At 40.1% G+C, this 18433-nt stretch overlaps 1 long non-coding RNA gene across 2 annotated transcripts in view; it reads right to left on the minus strand.

Moving 5' to 3' along the window:
- LOC129421253 (uncharacterized) overlaps positions 1 to 18433 on the minus strand; it is a 192463-nt gene that overhangs the window by 81303 nt on the left and 92727 nt on the right. Inside the window, exon 4 of one of the 2 annotated variants that reach the window (XR_012369324.1) lies at positions 3882 to 3981. The exons of the other annotated variant lie outside the window; for it this stretch is intronic. This is a non-coding gene — a long non-coding RNA (uncharacterized lncRNA). Of the gene's footprint in view, positions 1 to 3881; positions 3982 to 18433 lie in introns of those variants that run through there. 2 annotated transcript variants of the gene reach the window in all.

The following is an 18433-nucleotide window of genomic DNA, read 5'->3' on the forward strand; positions in this document are numbered from 1 at the left end:
TCGCAGATGTTTTCATCCAAAACATTTATTGTAAGAAGAACCATACAAAGATATCAGACAAAAAAGCCCCCTGAAAACAAAACAGCGTAAAATAAGGATCCGTCTGACCTTTAGATAATGACAGCTGTAATGGAAAAGAGTCAGAGCTGCGTGTAATATTTTCAATACTACATCGGATTGTTTTCAGTGGTTGCATGTCACCTGCATTTCTCAAGCTGTTGTAGTCTTGTTAACCAGATCTTTCCTGCTCACCCTGAGATATTGTTGTCCTTCAGAGCAGCAGGTGATTGATCTTTAGTGCTCTATAGTTGAGCAGGTCTCATGGATAATTGGATGGATGATATGATTCATTAGGTTAATCAATTGAGTAATCGTTCTGTAAATCACTTGGACTCGTGATTCATTGCGATCGATTTCTTGACAAACACAAGCTTTGATGGATAAAACCAAATGAAAGACCCCTTTTCACACCTTTCGCATGCGTTGTAATGGACACATTTATATAATCAGACCGGGGATGGGAAAGGTGTGCTTTAAACAATTCAAAGGTGACCGAGCTATGTTGAGCGAAACATTTGTTCAAAGAACACTGATAAATAAATAAATAATAAAAACGATAATAAATATAAAATATTCTCATTTTCCAGCTCCCCTAGAGTTAAACATTTGATTTTTACAGTTTTGGAATCCAATCAGCAGATCTCCAGGTCTGGCTCTACCACTTTAAGCATAGCTTAGCACGACCTATTAAATCTGATTAGACCATTTATGATTTTACTTAATAAATTTCAATAGCAGGGGACTATTTTCAGGCATTGCATAATATTTTGCGCCTGCTGCAGCCATGGTATAGCAGCAAAGTCCTTGATTATTACACCGGAATGAGAGTATAGACGGTCTCAGCAGTAGCAACATAAACACGCGGCTTTCGTGGTCATCACGTAACTTCCGGTAAACTCTGCGAATAATAAATAACAACAAAGTCCTTTTAACTCTTTCGCCGCCATTGACAAGATATCTCGTCAATTAAGAGAAAACACTTCCCCGCCAATTACGAGATTTTCCGTCTTTCCGCAATATCGCTATTATCCACCAGGTGGCGCACCTCCGCAACTTATACAACCCGGAAGTAGCGCCTCACGTGAAAGACAAAGAACTCCGTGTATGTTTTAAAGACCGCTCTGCATCTGATCTCTATCAAAAGTCCTTCACAAAAATGGAATTATCTCAACTTTTTGCTCAAAATTGGGTGTTTTTGAAGAAACCTACCCATGTTTGAGAGGTGATTACAAGAGAAATAATGAAGGTAGAATGAAACATTTTTTTGTTTGAAAGCAGAGGGTCTGTTCTTTCATCTGATATATTGTTTGTTTATATATTTAAAGAAGAACATTTTCTAGAAGGCATTAAACTTTTGTGAAAATCATGAAAAATGCTGGCGCTGGCTGGCAACTTTTTTTTAAAAACGCTGGCGAGAAAGAGTTAAAGTAGTTTATTTATATAACAAGCAAAAGTTTAGACCAGGTGCTTATCGTGTCACTGCACGTGCACCTGATGAAATGGTCTATAGTCTAAAATTACAACTTTTAATTTTCCGTCGGTCTTAGTACACGATGTAACTTCAGAAGAGTCAAGTTTTAAATAGGAGAAATATATAAACTCTTTGGTTATTTTTGAGCGCGATGCTAATTAATCAGATTCAATGGATTGTGCTAAGCACTGCTAAAAGTGCTAGCGCCAGATCCGGAAATCAGCTGAATGGTTTCCAAAACGGTAAAAATCGAATGTTTAACTCTATGGGAGCTGGAAAATGAGAATATTTTCAAAAAAGTGGAGTGTCCCTTTAAGAGTTGGATTCCTCATGCTTAACATAGGTAAAGTGTCAAAAAAGCAGTTGGACGTGTGGCTGGACGAGTATTTCTGTGCCGAATGCACTTCACCAGGGTTCGTACAAGGTTCTGAAAGTTTTTTTCAAACATGAAAGATTCATACGTAACAATCTCGTTTATGGTCAATTTCAGTGCAGGAAGTACAGTGGAAGTCCTTATATGGGCATTTTAACCGGAATCGCGCACACACACCAACCAATAGCTGACACGAAATCAACGTGACCAAAGAAGTGTGTTGTTGTTTGTGAGGGAAATGGAAGCTTGTGCAGCTTCCCAAAGAACCCAGCATTTTGGAAACAATGGATATAGTTTGATTGTTTGATTATGGTGTGTTTGTTTAATGCTGGATTTCATTGAAATGGGGCGGAAGCAACCGGGTCATGAGTCGCAGGCGGTAAGTAAAACTGGATCAAATGTCTTTGTTTTGTTGGTAATCAAAACAACAGCAAGCGTAAACAGCAGTGGGCGAAAGTAGTGAAATCTTCGAAAACACGAAATGGAGTTAAAATTTTATGGACTCTAAAAGAGCCAAGTGGGATGGATTGGAGAAATCAGCAGCATAAGGGGCCAATCAGACCAAAAAGTTTTAAACGCTTGGAAACACAAGCTAAACGCTTTGGTCACTTTAAAAAAGAGCAGTGCGGCGCAACTTTTTATATTGCTAGGCAACCACCGAGTCAGCTGTCTTGTCAATCAAATATTGAAGCGTGAGCGTTCTTTTGCTGTTAACTGTCATATTAGCAGAAACTTTAAAAATAGGACACTTCTGACTAGGGGTGTAACGATTAACCATGCAAATGCGCATTTTCTCAATGAATGAATTTTAATGAATTACGGTGAAATCCCGGCACATCCCAAAGCCAGGGGGCGCTCTCGTTCAGAAAATTCCTTTGTGCCACAGAAGAAGTAGTATTACGAACGCTATTCCAGAAAATGGCTACAGGAATATTTATATCGCTGTTCTTCAAATAGTTTCAGGTATTTTCATGATAATAAAGAATATTTTGAACGGTTTTGTTTAACGAGTGTTGCTTTTTTAAATGCACGTTATAAACGATTCCGATTGAGGGTGAGAGGTGCACAAACACGCAGGAGAAAGTGAGTAAATGCAGTCTGGTTGTCCCAAATTACTGTAAACCTCCGTCGGGTGCTTTTCCGTTCCCAGCGCTCCTTTAAAAATGCGTGCTGCTGCAGGCGGCAAAAAAACGCAACGCGTTCGGCGTGCATAAACAGTGCGCATAAAGCTCACTGCCATAGAAAATTATTCAAAAAAGGTGCCTGCAACTGCCATAAACGCATTAGGTGTGACCGCCCCCTAAGATTGTAGCTAAAATGTGGAATGGAGTTTAATTTATATTAGGGCATTTCTCTAGTGGAATGGATTTGACTGACAGCGCTCATATGCGCTAAATTAGAGAAAAAGTGGATGGGTCCATTATCATTGGTCTTGTCCCCACCCACATATAATGGTTCCGACGCCAATGACGATCACTATGGAAAAGTCTTATGTATGAAACCAAACCTACAGTAGCAAAAAAGCATACCGCCAGCGCGACCTTACGTATTACGTAATCACGTAAAAAGTCACGTGTTACATATCTGAAACGCACACTTCTAGACTATTTTAAACAGTAAATTGACACAAAGACATTCATTAGTATCATTCCACATACAGCAACGTTGGAACGGTCCAAGCTAAAGTTTGGACCAACATGTAAACTACCGGCAATTATTTTTCCTTTCCCTAAATGTAAGCTGTACATCAACAGTAGTCAGATCCACCTGTGGTAGAGCGACTCTCACATCTTTAATATTCAGTCCAGACTGCTTTCAGACCGGCATGAATTCACTGACACCTGATCTGAGCTTGTCTCTTTTTTTCACAGCACTGTGAGAAAGAGGCTTATCCGCCTCTCTCTCTCTCTCCTCACTGAATAAATATCTGTGTCTCTCTCTCTCTCACTGGAGCTGAAGGGACATTTAGAAAACTTACCGGCTTAGTGTCTCTCTCTCTTTCTCTCTCTCTCTCTGATTCATTGAGTCGGGTTCAGATAGTAAGTCATAGTGCAGATAACCATAGGGGTTTAAAGACCTGAAAAAGAGGGAATCCGGAGATGCTTAGCCGAATATAAATGCTAAAGTGACAATGAATCACAATGGAAAGATTAACCTTTAAGACGGGATCTCGTCACAGAGTGCGCTGTAGTGACTTACTGTACTGAAACCTGGCCAGATTCCCGCTGTACTTAGCAAACTACATTACACTGCCTGTAGGCCATTACCTGGGTTCATACAGCCAAGTGTTTCGGTCAAACTCAGTTTTTCGTTTTATTTTAAGGTGCAGTTTTCACTGTAACGTGAATAACATGAATGTTGGTCCTCACACAAAGACAATCATACGGCTTTAGAGGAAATTAAAGGGGCCATGGCACAAGACTTTTTTAAGATGTCAAATCAATCTTTGGAGTCCCCAGAGCACATATGTGAAGTTTTAGCTCAAAATACCCCATAGATAATTTATTATAACATTTTAAAATTGCCACTTTGTAGGTGTGAGCAAAAATGTGCCGTTTTGGGTGTGTCCTTTAAAATGCAAATGAGCTGATGAAATTCAAACACTGATCACAATGATGGTGGTTTGTTGCAATTAAAACTCAATTGTGCTTTTCTCTGCACTAAATGGCAGTGCTGTGGTTGGAAAGTGCAGATTAAGGGGCGCTATTATTATAATAAGAGCTCCTTATGACATTTTTTCATGTGCTTGCAGAGAATGGTTTACCAAAACTAAGTTACTGGGTTGATCTTTTTCACATTTTTTAGGTTGATAGATGCACTTGGGACCCAATCATCGCACTTAAACATGGAAAAAGTCAGATTTTCATGCCATGGCCCTTTAATATATCAATAATAATAATAATAATACATTTTATTTGTATTGCACTTTACATTACAACATCTCAAAGTGCTACAAACCATATAATATATAAAAATGCAAGACAAAATAGTTTTTAAAGAGTGTAATATCGCACGATTCACTCTTGCTGTACTATTGCGGTATATCACAATTAAATTTTGTTGTATAAAGTGCAACAGCATGGACCGGGGTGTAACATTTACATTTATGCATTTGGCAGATGCATCTTATCCAAAGAAGCAACTTACAGTGCAGTCAACGTATATATTTTATCAATATCGATTTCCTTGGGACCGAACCCATGACCTTTTGACTTCTAATGCAATGCTAAACCAATTAAGCTACAGGAATCGCAACCATCGAAATGACTAAATGGAAGAATTGCAATTTCAAGCATTTAGTCATGAATTCTGAACAAAATGTATTAAAGATCTTAATGTCTTAAAAATGTTTTGGTCAAATGACCCTACGTTTTTAAACGGTCATGTATATTAATTTCAATTATGTCATTTATTTCATTAAAATGTTTCACCCTCCAGCAATGGCATTAAGATTTACAGTAAGACGTTTTTGGGGTAATCTCTATAAACGTTGTGCATCATCAACACACATCAAACCCGACAGCCCGTGATCACTGTTTATGTTAGTGACATCACCGGACACACACACTTTTTTATCTTTACACAGTTGTGATTTCTCTCCCTCGAAACAGGTGCAGATTGTTTGACTACAGTTTACGACTAATCTCTATCTTGCTGACTGCGCGTAATCTCCGGTGCAGATCGCTGCCCAAGCGCGGCGAGACTGCGGCGGCGCTAACTGCTCGCGTTTTCGCCGTTTGACGCTCGTCTGGTCAGAATCCCACCCCGCCGAGCGTTCCCTCCACGCTGCCGCGCTACCGTAATGTTCAGCTGTCTGCCGAGGCTGCGGGTGACTTTGTAGTCGAGCACAGATGGTGAAAGAGCTCTTGTGTTGGAGCAATACGACTTGTTTGTGCTGAGTCTGTGAAAAAATATGACATCAAGGCCTGTCTCTCTTTACCTAAGCTTGTAGTGATGAATAATGTGGAAAACATATGGAGAGAGAGAGGTTTAAAGTCTTCTTGCGGGAAGGGTTTAAAGGTTTTCTAGCGAATACACGTACGCATACATGTACTGTCTGTGTGTGCTTTAATCTTGATGTTACTCACAAAGCTTTTATATGGTAACATATGACTACAAGGCCAGAAGCGTATTCAAAGCACAGATGTGAATCTATTTGTATGCACTTAAAGTGTGTAGTAATATGTACCAGTTGTGTCAGAAAAAAATAAAGTAAAATAAAGTTATAAACAATCATGATTTAAGACCATTGAAGTGAATTAAACCTGACGGTTAAACAAAACATCAATGAGGACATCAACTTCCCAAAGTCTCACCGAGGTCCTGATGATGTGACAAAATCAAGGACAGCCACCCGACAGCGATGTCGAAAGCATTTTGATCGGCACAGAGATATTTATGACACATGCAGTGAATTCAAAGGCACCAGGGGAACAAAGGCAAGCAAACACCTTTGTGTTCATGTATCAACATCATACCCGTCATTGCACATGATTTGATTTAGCCATGAAAGCAGCGCTACTTGATTGACTTGCATGAGAACGTTGTTTTTGCAGGGAAAACAAAATCAGGGTTAAGCAACTATTACGAATAAGCGGCATTCAGATCCGTCATACTGACGCAGGGCTAAATGAACAGTTATTTTATGATTTTTTTATTGATACGACAACCAACACCAAGATTTCTTGCTGACTTAAAACACAGCATACATACTGTAGAGAATTTTCATGCAAAATGTTGTTTATGTCTTTATTTTGTTAATATGTCAAAGAAATTGCTTGCCACAGGGTGCACGTTTTAATGAAATAAGAGCTATAAATAGCTCAATTTCACAGTTAAGGTTTTTTCATCCGGCATGTTTAGCTCGTGTTGTTGTCTAAAACATTATTTAGTTTGTTCTAGTTTGCGCGAGTTTGCTCGTCGAGTTGAAGCGTGACTTGTCAATACTGCACGTCTGTCATTTTTAAAACTGCTAAAAGCTATGAAATTGACGTTTTTTTTATATTTTTATGAAACATGTTCAGTTTTTCTGACTTTTTAAGAGAAATTGAGCGTTTTTTTCCCTCTCCACAGGGAGTGAGGAGAAAAACTGGGTCTACAGTGTTTGGGTCAGTAGATCTGACTGAAGTCACGGGTGAGAGAAAAGTGACCTTCAAACACACAAACACACATCCAGTCGGACGTCTCTGTATGTTTACCAGCGTACATAAGAGAATAGCTTTAAAGAAACTGTGAAACAAACCTTTTGTCATTGCAGCCTGGTTTCACTGTTAATATGTAGTATAAATACGTATTACGTAACTTTTAAAAACACAAAACATAATTTTTAGTTTTTGTTTAAATAGGAGCTGACGCATACAACGTAGACGCATTTGCAACACTTAATCGTGGCATTATTACTTTTTTTTAAAATGTAAAACATTTACAAATCTTCATATCATAAAGATTGCCAAACCTTACCCTAAATCCAAAACTTTTTATACAAAATTTGTAAAATATGTAATGTATTATTTTTATAGTATGCAACGAAAACAATCGAGTAACAGTGGCGGCCGGTGACTTCTTTTTCAGGGCGCTCGTTGCAAAGTTCGTCACATGTATGTAGCCCGTCTTGTGTGTGGTTCGTAATTTCAAAATATGGGGCGTCGAGTAAACCTATGTGCATCACGTGTCTTGTCAAAATAAGTGTCTGTTGCAGACGCGTCTAAAGGGTTTATGATAAAAGAGACGCTCGCGTTTGCCAGATACTCGCTTAATCTCATGCGTAATCAGAGTTTACTGTTAAGTGTGTGTCTTGCGTGTATTTTGTGAACGTGAGCGTCTCTTTTATCATAAACGGTTTTGACGGGTGTGCAGCAGGGACTTATTTTGACAAAACACCTGATGCACATGGTTCACATGACAGGACAAACACATATTTTGAAAACACAAGTAACACACATAACACCCCGAACACACATTTGCTCTCCTCGGATGAGCAGTCACAAGCCGCCACTGAATAAGTAATAATATAGCATTAAAATATATATTTTAAGCCACTAATACAGCCGAAACCTACCAAAAACTGTTTATTGAAATCATGTACTGTACTGTTAGAAATAAAAAGCATAACAGACAGACAGAAGTGTAATCACAATAACTTATATATTGCTGTAATGGTTTTGTTCTGTGTTTACTTGTGTTCTGTGTATTTTTGTATTTTGGACTTTTATTTTGATACCCTGCTCTGTTCTGACTTTTATTTTGATATTCATCATGCCATGTCACAGTTCACACTTCCTGTCTGTCTGTATATAAGTCACTTCCTGTTCACCTGCTCCTGGCTGATTATTACATCGCCATCCTGTTTGTATCTGCCTGTATTCTGATTCTGATTCTGTTATTCTGTTTATCTGTTACCCTGTTACCTGCATCTGCCTGTGTTTGACTTCTGCCTGTATTTTGGATTTAATGCCTGTTTGCCGCCTGCCCTGATATATTTTGCCTGTCTCTGGATTACGATTGTGGATTTACCCTGTTTGGATTTGTTTGCTGGCCCTTATTGGGATTTTACATAATAAACACCTTTAGCACATGGATTCTCCTCTTCATCGCTTTCTTTAAAGCACACCCCTGTTACAGAATAATCAGCCTAACCCGGAATCCAGCAAAGGTTTGTAACTTCCCACCAGCACCATGACTCCAGCAGATCAACTTGTTTGTCTCCGCCAGAACCACCGCTCCATTGAGGAATTTGTTGAGGATTTCTGTGAACTATCATGTCAGGTAAACTTCCAGGATTCATTTCTAAAGGACATATTTTACTGTGGATTAGATCGAGACATTGCCCGTACTATGCCACTCCATACACCACACTGGACTTTAGAACAGTACATTGACCATGCTCTGTGTTTGTGTGGCTCTCCCTTCACTGTGGGTGTTGTGGATAACAAACCAGAGGCTGTTCACAACACGCCAACCCATATCATGCCTGTTCTGTCTGATTCTAATAAATCTTTGTCTGTTCCTAAAATGGCCGCCACCATGCCTGTTCCTAAAATGTCCGCCACCATGACTGATCATAAAATGGCTGCCATCCTGCCTGTCCCTAAAATGGCCGCCATCCTGCCTGTCTCTGCACCTGCACCTGTTTACGTGCGAGCAACAACCATTCCTGCACCTGAGCTTCAGGGGGCCATCGTCACCACCACACCTGCACTTATGAGGGCTGTCGTTCACCCTGCACCTGCCGTCAAGATGGCCGCCCTGCCTGATACAACAGCCACAGAGGTATGCCTCATTGACTGTTTTATTTCTGAATTTGCCATAGCCCTGTGGTGCGTTTGGTCTGCCTTCTGCTCTGTTGTTCCCGAGGTTCCTCAAGGCCCTGCATCTGATCTCCCCGTCTCATCTGATCTGCCCGTCTCATCTGAGCCGCCCGTCTCATCTGAGCTGCCCGTCTCATCTGAGCTGCCCGTCTCATCTGATCTGCCCGACTCATCTGAGCTGCCCGTCTCATCTGAGCTGCCCGTCTCATCTGAGCTGCCCGACTCATCTGAGCTGCCCGACTCATCTGAGCTGCCCGACTCATCTGAGCTGCCCGACTCATCTGAGCTGCCCGACTCATCTGAGCTGCCCGACTCATCTGAGCTGCCCGACTCATCTGAGCTGCCCGACTCACCTGAGCTGCCCGACTCACCTGATTCACCTGAGCTGCCCGACTCACCTGATTCACCTGATCTGCCCGACTCACCTGATTCACCTGATCTGCCCGACTCACCTGATTCGTCTGTCCTGCCCGACTCATCTGATTCGTCTGTCCTGCCCGACTCATCTGATTCGTCTGTCCTGCCCGACTCATCTGATTCGTCTGTCCTGCCCGACTCATCTGATTCGTCTGTCCTGCCCGACTCATCTGATTCGTCTGTCCTGCCCGACTCATCTGATTCGTCTGTCCTGCCCGACTCATCTGATTCGTCTGTCCTGCCCGACTCATCTGATTCGTCTGTCCTGCCCGACTCATCTGATTCGTCTGTCCTGCCCGACTCATCTGATGCGTCTGTCCTGCCCGACTCATCTGATGCGTCTGTCCTGCCCGACTCATCTGATGCGTCTGTCCTGCCCGATTCACCTGTCTTGTCTGATTCATCTGGTCCACCACCTGGGACATCGCCACCCTGGGCTTTGGGAGCTTTCCCAAGTTTTTTTTTGGGGGGGGGTAGTACCCGGACACAGGGAGGAGGCAGAGGACACCAAGGCGGAGGCCGAAGTGTGCTCGGACCCTTCCTCTCCCTGTGTTCCAGGTCTATTCCTGCCTCATGATCTAGCTCCATGTCTGCCCCATGACCCAGGTCCAAGCCTGCCCCATGACCCAGGTCCTAGCCTGCCCCATGACCCAGGTCCTAGCCTGCCCCATGACCCAGGTCCTAGCCTGCCCCATGACCCAGGACCTAGCCTGCCCCATGACCCAGGTCCTAGCCTGCCCCATGACCCAGGTCCTAGCCTGCCCCATGACCCAGGTCCTAGCCTGCCCCATGTCCAAGGTCCTAGCCTGCCCCATGACCCAGGCCCGCAGCTGCCCCATGACCCAGGCCCGCATCTGCCTCATGTTCCTGGACCATCCTGGCCATATGACCCAGGACCTCCCCTGAACTGCCCTGCCTTTGCCAAGAGGTCCTGGCCCGCCCGCCCACCCTCTATTGGACTTTGTAATTTGTATGTTGGACTGTATGTTCTGTTTGTTGGGCTCCGGGAGTCGCCCTTTAGAGGGGGGGTTCTGTAATGGTTTTGTTCTGTGTTTACTTGTGTTCTGTGTATTTTTGTATTTTGGACTTTTATTTTGATACCCTGCTCTGTTCTGACTTTTATTTTGATATTCATCATGCCATGTCACAGTTCACACTTCCTGTCTGTCTGTATATAAGTCACTTCCTGTTCACCTGCTCCTGGCTGATTATTACATCGCCATCCTGTTTGTATCTGCCTGTATTCTGATTCTGATTCTGTTATTCTGTTTATCTGTTACCCTGTTACCTGCATCTGCCTGTGTTTGACTTCTGCCTGTATTTTGGATTTAATGCCTGTTTGCCGCCTGCCCTGATATATTTTGCCTGTCTCTGGATTACGATTGTGGATTTACCCTGTTTGGATTTGTTTGCTGGCCCTTATTGGGATTTTACTAATAAACACCTTTAGCACATGGATTCTCCTCTTCATCGCTTTCTTTAAAGCACACCCGTTACAATTGCGAAATTTTAAAAGTAGTACCAAAAGTATTTAAAATGACGATGTGCTGCAGCTGCAGTCCTTTCTGGAGTATATGAAGTAAAGAGAAGTTTTTAAAGTTATTAATTCACAAAGACGTTAATCAAGCTTCTCTCTGAATTTTACATTTCAAAAGTACAACTGAAAGGCGGCAATGTCGCAAATCTGTGATGTAGCAGTAAGAGCCAATAAGCGTTTGATATCACTGCGCTAAAGCAATGTGTCATAAAGCTTCTTGAGGTTCAATATTTGAATTTAAATTCATAATGAACATGAGATTTGACGTTTACGGTCGTTGATAAGAACTGGAATCAAGATCGCTGGATCTTGAGTAAATGAGTAAACTGTCTTAAATAAAAAAAGTCAGAAAATACGACTGAAAACATGTCATTAAGATGAGTAAGAAACGCCAATGCCAGCTATTTTAATATTTATGAATAGGAATACATACAAATTTGTACGTCTGTAAAACTGTTAATGCGTAAATAATTATCATAGTCTTGTCAACACGTTGATATTATACGTTTCAGTGCTTATGAAAACGTAAAGTAAATATACTTCTCATGAGATCACGTTGCTCATTGAATTGCTCAAAAATAGGCACTATGAAAAGTATATTATTTATAGACATTACTGAGATTTTGGAGCTATAGACAAGATTGACAGCAAATAAGTTTTGTTTTGTCATCACAAAAAGCTGTCATCTTGCTTTATTGCGGCTTTCACATAGGACACGATGTGCGCTGCGCTCGCTGCTAGGTTCAGCTGCATTCAGACAGCCAGCGATGTTATCGCTGTGTGTCGCCCGTCTCTTCCAATAAGGCGTTTCTAAATCTGCTTTTCATAAACAAATGAGTACCATCCACACCAGTAAATGATGAGAGAAGGATGACGTGGACTCCACTGCTTCGTTCTCATTGGTAGTCGCTCCCGAAAATTCGCTCGACATTTGCATAAAGTTAAACTTTCTTAACTTTTTCACATTGCTGGACACACCGATATGGTCGCCAATGGTCACTTTCGCTCGTGCCGCCGGAAGTTGCCCGTTTTCCATTGAAATGAATGAGATTGCGTCGCTCTGCTACTGCTGGCTGTCTGAATGGAGCGTTCAGCATAGCCAAGCGATTTGCGCTCTGCTGGCCAGACCAAAGTAGGCGGGGTTTTCAATAAATTACTACAGTGTTTATATTTGTATTTCATTCCTTCCGATGTCTCTGTAGTAGTGTAAACTTGTATTATAAAGCTCCGGGAATTCCGAAACACACAGTATAAGCTTTTCGTCCATTTTGACTTGCTTGTATGCCCCGTTTCTATTGGCCGCGCGGGTAATCGTCAAAGAGCACAGCGCAAAAGGTAAATTATTTTGAACTTTGACAGCGGCGTGAGCGCAAGCTGCGCAAGCCATTGAAATGAATGGGTTTCATAGCGCACACCGCATCCTATGTGAAAGCCGCATAAAACTACTGTATAATTATAAAGTATATGAGGTGAACTGTATGGGTCTTTTTTACCTTGATCACCCCTGATCACTATTTGAAGAGTTCAGATGCAAAACCCTCTAAGTACATCTCACATGTTTTCTTGTAAATGAGCATTTTTACATTTCTTATGTTTTGTTTTAGTAATTTGGCAGTAAATGACAATGAAAAGGTTATTAGTCAGTGATTAAAATTGTTCCTATTTTTACAAATCTCACTTTAGGCATTTTATTGGTATTTTACCAATTTGACTGTCTTTGGCTGCCAAATCCTTGCATAAATCTCCACTAAAAAATCTCCAAGCTCTCTTCACTGTCAATTCTGAATAAATATAAAAGGCTTAAAATTTCGGTCAATATCCTTCTTTTAAAAAGTGGAATTAAGGCAAAACTATTTGCTAAACGTATATTACTTGCCGAGAGCATTTGGTTAATATCATCATGTTTTTTTTTTATTTAGCAGCTTTTGCATCTGAGCTTTTCATATGCTATCATTGTACAGAGAAAAGCTTAAAGATTCATTCAAGTAGTTAACTTTGTGCTACATACAAATTCTAGTTTTGAAGGGGACCTATCACGAAAATCTGACTTTTTCCATATTTAAGTGCTTTAATTTGGTCCCCAGTGCTTCTATTAACCTAGAAAATGTGAAAAAGATCAACCCAGTAACTTAGTTTTGGTAAACCATTCTCTGCAAGCATGTGAAAAACAGACCATTGAAATTTGGCTCCCCTTGTGATGTCAGAAGGGGATAATACCGCACCTTAATCTGCACTAAGGACACACCCAAAAACGACACATTTTTGCTCACATCTACAAAGTGGCAATTTTAACATGTTATAATAAATTATCCATGGGGTATTTTGAGCTAAAACTTCATATACGTATTCTGGGGGCACCAAAGATTTATTGTACATCTTTTAAACAAAACCAAGGTGTTCATTTTTGGGTGAACTATCCCTGTAAAAAGCCAGGGAAAATTTCGAGATAACAACGCACGTGCCCATATGGCATTTCACCTAGCAAATGCTCTTCGACTTTGCGTTTCAAAAAACAAAACCCAGTTTGAGTGAAACAAACCATTTAAGCAGAATGGCATTGTGACCCATTACAGATCAGACCTGCAGTTTTCCAACTGGAGGAGCCGCCACCTCGCTGCCGCCCATCCTGTATTCCCCTTTTAATTGTGCCACTTGAGAAATTTACGTGCCTGTGAATATGGCATGAATCTCACGCTTATTGCGGTATCATTAGCAGGCACATTTAAGCAACATCTGTGTGCTATAGAGCTAATTGAAGTACCACGGCGTCAGCTGTAAATCCACGGGAAGATGGCAGATCGAGCTCGGCACTGCTGAGCTAGCCGCTAACAGTCAGCCTGTTCCTGCAATCTGCCACGTACCAACCTGGCACACACAAAACACACTCGCTTGCTATAACACACACATACGGTACGCACGCATGTGCATGTGATGTCCGAAACATACAGCCAAAGGGGTTAATGATCATTTTTGACACCCTGTTACACGAATATAGCTGTTTTCACTAAATTGATGCATTATGGTATCAGATATGCAATAAGCAATATCTTGCAAGCATCAAAACAGACTGATCAATTGCATTATTTAGAGACATGTTCTATGGTTACCCAGCAAGCAACAGTAATTTCAACTATAGACCTGGGCTGAGTTTCCCGATAACGATTGAACTTAGCACTTAACATTTTTGATTCGATTCAGTTATGTATATTGCTTGATTTGTCGATATTACAGTTTTCTACATCTGCTATTTCGCTGCTACTTTGTTGTTGCATCGCAAGCTGTCAGTCAGGCTAGGTTTACATGGAAACGATCTGAACGGAAACTGCAAAAGTGGCGTTACGTTATCACTTTTTATTCCACGTTTATACGAGCGTTTTGAGGGGGAAATCTGCGTGCATATGGTGACGAAAGAAGTGTGTGATATTCGATGTAGTATGCACTCCAGGCGGCTAGGTGTCAATGTGAAGCACTGACAAACAATAAAACCAAGTCCGTGTGCCTGCGTACAACCTTCTTCCTGTTTCTCCCAGGTCTCGTCCAAAGCCGTCTGCTTAGTCTCCGACGAATTGGCGCATTAACAGTTTGACTGAGGTCATTAATGCGCCTTCTATGATCAGTAATACTAGCTGTGAATATTTCGTACAACTGCTGGAAAGACTCTTGTATATTTATCAGAGCTGCTATGGCAACTTAAAGGTCCGACGTATGGAAATAATCCGACATGTTTGTTGTTATTTTATGACGTAAACACGTACGCTACGAGAGCCACCGTGAGCAGACTTTTGCATTTTTACTCTTTAGCCGAGAACGCGATGGTAGATCGTTTTTAAGATTTCCACTCTCGAGGGCTGTTTCACTTTTTTGCGTTTTTAAGCCCCTAAAACACCGTCGTCGTGTAAACGAAAGGCACATCCGATAAAATATTTTTACGTTTTCACCCTCGAGCATTCTCGTGTAAACAGGCCCTCAGACAGACAGCATTGATAGTATTGATAGATTACGAAAATGCACGCTTGATGGAAATGCATAGATGGATGTCAAACTAAAGGTACATAAATATAATTATTTATAATTATTTATTTGTCTCCATTTTGACGTATTGTTACACCTAAATTTGCCTGTATGCATAACACTTCTAGCCAAACTGACTTATAGTGCATTACAAGATATACGGTACATTTTTATCAGTATGTGTGTTCCCTGGGTTAAAACCCATGACCTTTTGTGCTGCTAATGCAATGCCCTACCACCATAAACATATACTTTACTCTTTGACAGTTTTGGGTACGCTATAGACCAGGTCTGTTCCTTCCCAATCCACCAAATCAACATTTTCTGTTTTTGTGTTTTGTTTTTTCGATCATAAGTGTTATGGCCGAGCAAACAGAAACTGTGAAGAACTGAGTGTTTCTATATCCAGATGAGGGGAGATTTCTGGACTTCATTAAGTTGGCTTTGGCTCCTTGTTAAACTAAACATAAATATCCACCCCCCTTTCCACTGCCAACCACAACCACACCAATTAGTAACAACAGGGGTACTGGGAGAAAAAAAAGGGTGGGGGGGTTCACTGCAGTCCACTCGCTGGGTGGTATGGATCTTTCAGCTATTGAAAATCAATAGTCACATGACAGGCACAGGGTCAGAGGTCAGGTAAATTAAGCACTTTAAGCTCTTGGCCCGCAGTAGCCTGATTCTCAGCAGAAACGATTGCTATCAGACTGATGTCTAACAGTGTCTTTCACACTGAAACATGATCTGAGGAGCATATGGACTCTCGCTCACACTCAAATGGACAGACATTTTTCATAAAAGCACCCCATTTGTGTGTATATATAATAGGGCTGTGATGGTACACAGAATTTGCTCGTACCTCGGCTTGGGGGTCCCGGATCAATAGGATTCGGGTACAGTAGGGACAACAAAGAAGTGTCATAAAATGTATTTTATAAAACAGTGACAGACATAATTCTTAATGTGAAGTAGACTGAACTCTGTTGAACTTCAGCATGCATTTTTAATCCTTTAAAAAATAAATGTAAAACTGTCTTTTCAGTATAAAGTACAAATCATTCAATCTATACTTTTTTTTCTATATATACTAGTCAACATTTGAAATGGATCAAAAAAGTTTATCAAACTTGTCCTAAGCCAAGAACAGGTATTAGTGATTGGTTTTATGTAATTTTTTATTAAAGGTTTTGATGCACTTCAAATGTTGACTAGTGTACATTCCTAACACAATGATCATTTAAACAGTAAAAAGTAAATTAGTTAGATACAGTAAAACCACTGTAAAACAAATGGGATAACCTGTCACAGATAGTGTTGGTTTGTGTTTTGACCGTATTAACTCAATATTAGTTTTTTTACTATCGTAACTTTTTATGTTGTGTGAGTAAACACATTCATTGTTTTGTTGTTAGTTTAGCAACTTTAATGTTTGGGTCTAAACAGCAACACAACATTTGATGTTCATGCACTCTTGATTATACAACGTCAAGAAAACGTATAACGTATAATTATTTTATCTGTCATTTAAAATATCAACCTTTATTGATTTTATAAAAATGATAAAATGTTTTATAGTGAGCACAGGATGCATTAGTGTGCTGTATTCCCTCCAGAGTGATGTCACCTCCTGTATGATGACATCATTAGGGATTCAAGTGATATTTCACATTTGTACACATTGACAGCCAATTAAAACATGTTTTTTTCAGACATATTGATTAGAAAAACAAAATTAATGACATTAATCACAAAAGTGAAAATGTTTAAACCTTTTGTTTACTTAATTGTGAAGAAATACTACTTTAAAAAGTTTTAAGCATACTGAGACACATGAGCACAAACCCAGCAAACAATTTTGGGTTTAAAGATGTCTAATAGCCGTCGAAACACCCCAGAAGTTTAAGGTAAAACGAGGCAAAATTTGGGCTATGAATAATTTAATAGCATCTAACCATAGCCCAAAAATAAAAAACAAAATAAATAAAACCAGATACCTTGTAATCTCTGTTGACTTTGCTTACATGATGGTACATCATACATCTTACAATTTGAAGAGTTTGGTTCCAAAACGCAATAAATCCATTTTGACAAATTTCGGTAAAAACGTGTTTTCTATACCAATAAAGTGACAAGATGAAAACCACTATTTTCTGTTACAAACTTTCACATAGCATCTTTAGGTTATAAAAACATAAAAAATTCAAATCCATAACTTGATTTTCAAAGATTTATTATAAAAACTAATTCTTTTTTCCACAAAATGCAATAAATCCATTAAATCAATGTATAAATGTGCATTCATCTTTACCATTTTATATTTATTTAGTTGACTAGTGGTATACAATGCTTAAAAAATAAACATTAATGGCATTAACCAAAACACTTACTTTGTTATATTAAGAACACAATGTTTTAGCATGAGAAGCTTGATGCTGTCTGGAGAACAAGCAACCGAGTGCCTCTCGCGGAAATTATTAGCTGTTGATGGCTTACGTTTCTTTCCCGTCACAGAAAACCATCACAGGTTTGGCAATGCTATTAAAGTATTATTTTGTTTTGTTTGTTGATCACGAAGTACAAAGTAGATGAGGAAAATTAGGATTCCGTGTACTCAGCGCGCCGCCATGTTTGTTTACATTGCGTGAATGGTCCGCTGTAATATCAGAAATGGATTTATTGCGTTCTGTAAAAAAGGAGGAGTGGCGTTTGTCGCATTTTGGGAAAAAAGGGAGAAAAGATGACAGAATATCACGGCGGGTATTGGATTTTGCGTAAAATTAATTATTTACTTTTAACTACTGACCTGATATAATACTGATTTTGGCAATAACTCATTTTTTTTCAAAAATGGCGTTTATCGCGTTTTGGAACCAAACTCTTCATTTATTTTGGCAAAATCACCAAAAACAACGAAATTCAAGTTTATTTTGGCTATAAGTGGGTTTCTCCAAAGCTATCCCATGGCAATTCGTATGTATTTTACGAGGTGGCTTATTTGTAAGACCATATTTGTCTTGACCCCTGTGACATTGGGGTTAAGGGTGGGGTGTCGTTATAGTTTTTTTTAATGATAATCGTACGTTTTTGCACAATTAACATCATACTAATTCATATGAATTAACCAGCTTGTAAAATAGTGCTGTGAAATTGAATCGTGCCAATGTGCGTTTTCTCAATGAATGAATTTTAAAGAATTACAGTGAAATGCCGCCACATCAAAAAGCCAGAGGGCGCTCTCGGGCAGAAACGGCACA

The sequence above is a fragment of the Misgurnus anguillicaudatus genome, chromosome 4, assembly GCF_027580225.2.
Source record: "Misgurnus anguillicaudatus chromosome 4, ASM2758022v2, whole genome shotgun sequence".
Taxonomy (NCBI): Eukaryota; Metazoa; Chordata; class Actinopteri; order Cypriniformes; family Cobitidae; genus Misgurnus; species Misgurnus anguillicaudatus.